This window comes from Vicia villosa, linkage group LG1 (genome assembly GCF_029867415.1).
Source record: "Vicia villosa cultivar HV-30 ecotype Madison, WI linkage group LG1, Vvil1.0, whole genome shotgun sequence".
Taxonomy (NCBI): Eukaryota; Viridiplantae; Streptophyta; class Magnoliopsida; order Fabales; family Fabaceae; genus Vicia; species Vicia villosa.
The window spans coordinates 112,681,163-112,688,568 of record NC_081180.1 but is presented as its reverse complement, the minus strand read 5'-3'; the positions used below and the strand labels follow the sequence as shown (position 1 = coordinate 112,688,568).

The 7,406-nt window shown below is 31.7% G+C and overlaps 1 long non-coding RNA gene across 6 annotated transcripts; it reads left to right on the top strand.

Annotated features, from left to right (window-relative positions):
- Window positions 1–3,263: 3,263 nt before the first annotated feature.
- Window positions 3,264–6,989, top strand: LOC131614652 (uncharacterized). Of its 6 annotated transcripts, none has more exons than XR_009287662.1 (7): window positions 3,264–3,366; window positions 3,440–3,534; window positions 3,714–4,265; window positions 4,355–4,505; window positions 4,720–4,834; window positions 4,936–5,250; window positions 6,657–6,989. It is a non-coding gene; the product is annotated as an uncharacterized LOC131614652 (long non-coding RNA). The 6 variants fall into 6 exon arrangements; XR_009287658.1 differs by having other exon boundaries at window positions 3,306–3,366; window positions 3,784–4,265; XR_009287660.1 differs by lacking the exon at window positions 3,264–3,366 and having other exon boundaries at window positions 3,374–3,534; window positions 3,784–3,952; window positions 4,125–4,265.
- Window positions 6,990–7,406: the final 417 nt, after the last annotated feature.

The window sequence follows — 7,406 nt, the reverse complement described above, 5'->3', positions numbered from 1 at the left end:
TTCACACAGATTAAAAAAAATAATAATTGTTGTATGAAAATGAGAAATTATGAAAGTTTTTACAAAATTATCTTTCATTAATGACATATGGAAGATAAATTTATATAATTGAAAGAAGAGAGAATAATAAATATTTAAGGATATAATAAAAATAGTAGCATTAATTATTCATTGAAATTGTAAAGCGACTTATATATAAATACAATTTTTTTCTAAAACGACTTATAATAAAAACGGAGGGAGTATAATTATCGGTGAAATGAATAAAATAATAAAAATAAACTAAACTAAACTAAGTTAATAAATATTATTAAAAACATAAGTATCATTGAATAATAAATTAACACAATATATCATTAATAAACAAATAAACAAGTATAAAAAATAGGAAAATGTTAACATGTGCCCTTAGGGCACATGTTAATGATACTTTAATTAAAAATATTTTTTGAAATGCGTGTAATTAATTTTTTGAAACTTTAAATATGACTTTATTACATTTAAATTTTTTAATTATAGTATATTAACATGTGCCCTAAGGGCACATGTTAGCATGACTCTAAAAAATATTATATGTCATCTCAACTCAGTTTGGATCGATTTTGAAAAATCATTCTGAAATTTATTCCAAACCTAACAGTTTTAACAAAATGACATATAAACACATAAAATAATATTTATTTATTTTTTTAACTTTTTTGGATCGTTTTGGATTTGAACACCCTAATAATTGGTTGAACAAAATATAAGTTAAATTTAATTGTATTTCGTCTCTGATTAATATAATTATTTGATAGTTGATTAGTTAGGTAGTAGCATATGTATAATGTCTTATTCTTGATAGTTTAGAATTGATGATAGGTAATTGATAATTGATAAATTAATTAAAGAGTTTGATAAAATAGTTGATAAATATAAAATGACATAAAAGAACATTTGTAACTAACAACTTACTGATTATATTATTTTTTATAGATTATTATTATTATACATACCAAAAATACTTAGGTCGATTAAGAGATCGGATTATGAGATTAGGAACTATAGCAAGGTAACCGACTTGTAGCATTCAGCCGAGTAGGCCCGAGCGTCACCACTACTCGGGGCACTGACCAAGTCAGAATGAGCAGTGAATCAACATATCGGTCTTCGTCGATCCTTAGTCGATTGTGACGGTTACAGATACATAGGGACATCAGGGTCGTTATGCAGAGCGTTATGCTCCATAAAGATGACGGCGGAAGTTATGATTGCTGTCATTATTGGGGGTCTCTAAGAGTCACTCTATAATGGCTTCAGGTCATCAATGCAAATGTATAAATAAAGGCTCCCACCTGAGAAATAAGTAAGACATTCACTCTTGAGTTCAGGCATACCACTATCGTGCAACTCGAATCCCTTAACTCATTTAATCACCCTTTTAGTCTTACACAATACAGGTGCAATCTCACTGGATTAACTTCCAGGAGGTGATTCAAAGGTGTGTTACATGAAAAATTACTATTAAATATAATATTAAACACATTTAAACACACACATATATATGAGTAAATTTTATTGACGGGTCTGGAACATTCAATCACAAGATTGGCTAATAATGGAGTATATGGAGAAAGAGGTGGTGAGAGAGAGCGGGAGAGAGAGAGAGAGAGAGAGAGAGAGAGAGAGAGAGAGAGAATTGAGGGTGATAATGGTAACTCACACTACTTGAGTTGAGGATGTCTCCAAGATATTTATACAAGTGTTACAAAATGATTGGGACGCAAAACACATTATCCAAATAACAGAGAAAACAAAAACTCGGACATATAACTGGTTGACACAAAATGTTAACTGGTTATAACTGTTACAACAATTAAATCAAAATAGTGTTAACTCGTTACGTTAATTGCTTACGTTAACTAGTTACACCTGCGATGATTTTTGTTTTCGGCTACTCATAAGTGATTTTCTTCTAGGTGTAACCGGTTACACCCCTGTATTAATCGGTTACAACACTTGAATTAGTGTATTTTCACACAACACACTACCTTAATTCAAGTGCTCTAAGTCTTTCATGCCCATGCTCATCTTCAACCTTTTGAACACATCATTTGTGACTCTATTAGTCAACAAATCAACAACTTAGTTTTTACTTCTACAATATCTCAATCTTAACTTGCCTTCACTAACAAGCTCCTTCTTTGAACACCATGAGACTGATGTTCCACCAAGCATAAAGATGTATCCAGTTGTTGACTTTCAATCATCTTTATCTCCGCACCAGTTAGAATCGGTAAAATCAAGCAAATTACATTTTCTGCGTGTATCCGTTGTGATAAAGAGAATTCATCAGCCAATAGATCTTTTAACGTATCTTAGGATTCTTTTGATTGCTTCCAAGTGAGACACCTTCAATTTCTCCATAAATCAACTCGCAATCCCAATACTTAATGCCAAATCTGGCCTCGTGTTACATATGTAACATAATGATCCAATCAACCTTCTATATTGAGTTGGATCTAAGTTTTGCTTCTCTTCATTCTTGGATAACTGCAACCTTGGTTCAGTTGGTGCAATGGCAGCATTGCAATGTTCCATATAATATTTCTTCAATATCTCAAGAGCATATCTTCTTCGGTGCATAAGTAGTCCCCTTTTTGACTTATGGAACTCTATGCCAAGAAAGTATGTCTGATATCAACGTCACTCATCTCGAATTCTTTCATAAGCTCGTTCTTGAATTTAGAAATACTCTTTTTATTGCTACCCGTGATTAATAAATCATCTACGTATAGATAAAGAATAATCACACATTCACTTGTATCTGTCTTCACATAAACTCCATGTTCAGACACATATTTCTTGAAGCCAACCTCAATCAAGGAACCATTTATTCTTCTGTTCCAAGCTCTTGGAGCTTGTTTCAATCTGTATAACGCTTTTCTCAACTTGTAGAATCTTCCCTATTGTGTTTTCATAACAAAATTAAGGGGTTGTTCTACATACACTTCTTCTTCAAGCGGGCCTCTCAAAAATGCGGACTTTACATCCATTTGATAGATAGACCAGTTGTTTCTATTCACAATACCAACAACTAGCCTTATCGTTTTAATACTAACAAATGGTGCAAATCAACTACCTAACTAATAATAAGACATGCCACTAAACACCCTAAAACACCCTTCTTGAAAATTAAAATTGCCCTTAATAATGCCCTTTTTTGTAATTTGCTAAATCAAAATTTTCTTCCAACCAATCACATTTCTTCATTCGTCCAAGTGGCACATATATTTCCCATTTATCCCTTTCTCCATGTGGCTATCAAGTCTTTTGAAAGGAAAATTCAAAAGCGACTCAAATCTCCTAGACACTGCTTTTACCCGGGTAAAAGCTTTTCTGAACCTTCAATACATCTATTTCACATTTTCTTCATAACAACCTCTCTCTCTTCTCTCAGATTCACTCGTCTCCTTCATCTCCTCTCTCTATTTCATCTCCTTCATCGTTTCCGAGTTCACTCGTCTCTTTTCTTATCGTGCATCTTTGACTGAGGTATGTAGTTTTATTTGTTTTCCTCTGATATCGTTCTGCTTTTGAATAAATTTGTGTGTTTTCTTCATAAAATCTAAGAATAACATAAACACTCAACATCTCCATATTTATGTTCTTAATCTTGAGAAAATACATGTTATTTGGTTGTGTATTTTATGTATTTGTGTGTTCTTATGCAGATTAAGATGTATATATGTTCATAACTAGATGTATTTCATGTATTTGAGTTTCTGGGGTTGTGATTTTCAGTTCGTGCAAAGAAGAAGATGGATAGATGTTTATGGGTTATGACTTTTAGTTCACGCCAAGAAAAAGATACAGATCTGTTTATGGATTATGGTTTCGATTTCATTAATACACTCTCTAGCTTCAAGACCATTAACTCCATAATATTCATTGCTCAAACACTTTTAATCAGGTTATGTTTTTCTTTTTATTTATAATCGAAGGGTTTGTTTTTATGTTCTTATTCTTATTTTAGGGTTTATGGAAATTGGAGAAAATGTCTTACAAAAATTAGGGTTTGTTTCTTTTCATTTTGATGTGTGGTTTTATGGTCTAAGCATCCAATAAATATATTTTGTTTTTAGGTTTTCTTGGATGCTATGGAGACGAAAACTTCAATGTACTTACAGGCTACAGAAATGAGAATCCGTGCGAGAGAAATGGTATACCACAAGGTTTAGATAAACAAGATACTATCAATAAGTACACGAAAGCCTGAATAGCAGGTTAGAATAATCTAATTTTTGTCTAACACAATTCATATTTTTTCAGCATTTTTAATTTATTTTACTCTTGGGCATATTGAATTGGACAGGGATCGTGATAATTTTATGAATCCTTGTGAAGTGAAGGAATACGGTTTGATTGATGAGGTTATTGATGACGGAAAAATAGGTTTTGTTGAATCCTTGTACATGGCGCCAGATTTTGAAGCTGAAGCTATTTTCAATCAGGAGTTTATCAAGGTAGACAAACTGTTTACTTGGTAATATTACATAGGCAATAAGATGTCATACGAACTAATATGGAGCCTATATTATTTTTACTTGGAACTCATGTTTTCACTGCACCTGAATGTATTTTAGGTTTGTGTTTTCATTTTATGCTTGTAAAATGCTTTAGGGAAAATGTGTTAATGAAATGTAGGTTCTGACTACTGTATCTGTTGATCTTTTTTAGGTCTTACCTACCAAGGTAAAGCCTCTGCACATGGGCCATTGGAATTACTTTATACTATATGATATTGGGTGAATACCCTTTTCTTGGTGACACACTTCAAGATACATATGACAGAGTAAGAAATTTGGTTGTCTTTCTACTTTTGTTTTTGTCACATGCTTTTATTAATTATGAACTGTTTTGTTTTTTTTTCTTATTTTGCATCATGATGCAAAGCTTATGGAAAAATTTCTGATGACAAATGTATAATGGTGATGAAAAAAACATGGGGAAGGGAATGATAGGAAAAAGGAAGTTTAGTGGTGATGAAATTGAAGATTTGGGTTTTTATGGGTCTGATTTGAACTATGATTCTGATGATTTGACTGAGAGTAATGGCAAAAACGGTGGAAATGGGAACAACACTGTCACTGACCGGAAAGGGAAGAATAAAGCAATTCTGATAAGAATTTGATGGTCGAGCGTCGCAAGAGGAAAAAGCTCAATGATAGACTTTATATGCTGAGGTCTGTTGTTCCAAAGACTAGAAAAGTAAGTGTTTTAATCTTTTGCAACCTCTTTAATTTCAAGTTTTCAATTTTCTAGACACAAACTGCAGGAGGAGGTATAATAGCATTTGTCACCATTGCATTAGTAGATGAATTGAATTGTATGGATTCCTAATGTCTATATGTTTATTGCTCTGTACTGTTTTTGTTTTAATCACTAAGAAGTCCCATTTTTTCAAAAAGTGGAAATGAAATAGGTCTTACACTTTAGGATTCCTGTTAAAAATATATGAGGTTTGATTTATGCTTTCCATGAGAACTACTAAATTTAAACCTCTTGAGACTAGCTTCTATTTACTATAGATAACAGGGCTAAATATATTTACTGTCCAATCTTGGATTTGTTGAAAGTCCAATTTTTTTATTAAAGTTAAAGTTGAGATGCATCATTTTAATCCGAATCAGACATGACATGTATAAAATTTATTAGAAACTTGAACAACACAAGTATACTATTTTTGTGTGTTTTGAATTATTATTTATGTGGCATATTCCTATAAAATCTATAATGCGGTTGATATTTATTATTTCAGATTTTGTGTTTAGTCAATTAACTAGACGGTAAATAAGTTCTTGAGACACTCCATATTGATGACACTGCATCTTCTTGAGAAAGCAGACATATGATGTATTGGTTTAGGTTGTGAAATGCAATGTATTTAGGCGGGCTATGTATGGTGCGGTCTGAACAAAATGTATTGGATTAAATCTCTTGCACTTTCTACGAATGGCTTGGATGCAGAGAGAATAATGTAGGGTTTGTGATTATTTATTTAGAGTTTTCATACATCTGAATGGTATTTAGTCGAGGTGGAAGCGGGGGGTTGGCAGTTGAAATGACATTAAATTAACAACTAGATTCAAAGTAATAGGTTGTCATCATCATATGACAGGTTACAACAAGTCAGTTCTGAGTTAGTAGAAGGTAATGTATAGTTGTATACTGTGAGCTTAATACACAAAATGGTTGCTCAATTTTTGGGCTGATGTTGTAGAGTGACACTGCCACAAACTAGATTGAATGATGCTAGGTAGCAATTTAACAATTTGAAAAACATGCAGTGTCATATTTCCTTTCATGTTTTTGCAAACTATGACTCTTATTAGGAAATTAAAAAATTCTTGCATGTATATTGCTTTGAAATGCTGGTTGCATGCTGATAGAATAATGAATAAGTGTCAAACTCAATACTGTAAATATTTTGTACTAGAAAAATGATTTTGAGATCTTACAAATGTTATTGGAAAGTGACATCTTTGTGTGAAGCTTAGTTATGTGCCTAGCACGTTGTTTGGCTCAATTTGAACATTTTTATTTTGCATCATAGACTGCTCATATATGCTAACTTTGTTATGTTCTGCTGTGCTGGTGTGAACTTTTATGTGCAGGTTCTAGCATCCCGTTGCATAGAGGGTTGATTGCATTTGCATAGATGGTTGATGTTAATCCCATCGGCTATGTTGCTGCAGGTTCTAATTTGGAGATTCGAGCAACTCAATGCATATGATGCCGGTGTAAGATGACTTTATGTTGGATCTATGGTCAAGCATATACAGAAAGAGAATGAAAATGGGGCATAATTTAACTCTTTGTAGACTGTACTTGAATAATCATATCACTTTGTATTAATTGTATCGATCAATGCTTCAACAATGATAAACATGTTATTTATATTTTATATTTAAATGGGATCAAAAAATAACTAATTTGATTATGCAAAATTTACCGGCTCATATAACCATGTAATAGTTCGGAGGAATTAAAACCAATTATTTATTTTTGGAGTATTACATTTCATGGTTGTTTATATATTGCTTCAAATTTTATGCTACTTTATTTATAACTTCTACTTAATTCTTTAAAATTTTATGTTCTAAGTAGTGCTTAACTATTTATAAGTGTTTGTAATTAATAATAATTTTTGTTTTAACATGATGTCAATAGTCTAGGACTAGAAATATATCTCATTATTAAGTCAATAGTTAATGACAAAGATCAAATAATTATATTAAATTGATTATTATAAATCAATTATATTTTAAAATTAATATTATTGCATGTATAATTATAATTTTTAAATCGCGCAGGTGCATGTGTTCTCTTATTGCTTATATTAAAATTATCATGTCAATTTCAAG